General features: G+C 36.0%; 1 protein-coding gene across 1 annotated transcript in view; it reads left to right on the top strand.

The window, feature by feature from the left end:
* Window positions 1-553, top strand: part of LOC106875654 (nitric oxide synthase, brain) — a 65,153-nt gene that overhangs the window by 29,468 nt on the left and 35,132 nt on the right. The window lies entirely within an intron of this gene.

The raw sequence follows: 553 nt of genomic DNA, 5'->3' as shown, positions 1-553 counted from the left end.
ATGTATTTGTATATATGTATATATATATATGTATTTGTATATATGTATATATATATATGTATTTGTATATATGTATATATATATATGTATTTGTATATATGTATATATATATATATGTATTTGTATAGTTCTTTTGTAATAGATACTTGTCGCGCGTTCGTCGTTTGTGAATCTTTACTAATACTAATTATTAGAGTAGTCTTCACTCCGATCGTTGTACAACCGAGACAATTTCGTGTTTGTATGTGTGACCCAGCGTCTTCTTGTGCGTGTGCGTGTGTGTGTGTGTATGTGCGTGTGTGTGTGTGTGTGTGTGAGAGAGAGAGAGAGAGAGAGCACCTGTACGTGTTGCTAACATCAACAGCATCACAGTCCCGGCTTTGTGAATGATACTCTGATCCAGATTTTACGTCAGCCTTCTAAAGGACCGCAGCTGCAATGTGATACCAGTGCCTCGTACCTCCATACTATTCATTGTCAAGTGCAAGTATACTTGTATACTTGTACACACACACACACACGCACACACACATATATATATAGATATGTACGT

This window comes from Octopus bimaculoides, chromosome 26, assembly GCF_001194135.2.
Source record: "Octopus bimaculoides isolate UCB-OBI-ISO-001 chromosome 26, ASM119413v2, whole genome shotgun sequence".
Lineage (NCBI taxonomy): Eukaryota > Metazoa > Mollusca > Cephalopoda > Octopoda > Octopodidae > Octopus > Octopus bimaculoides.
This window is presented reverse-complemented; position numbering and strand designations above follow the sequence as displayed.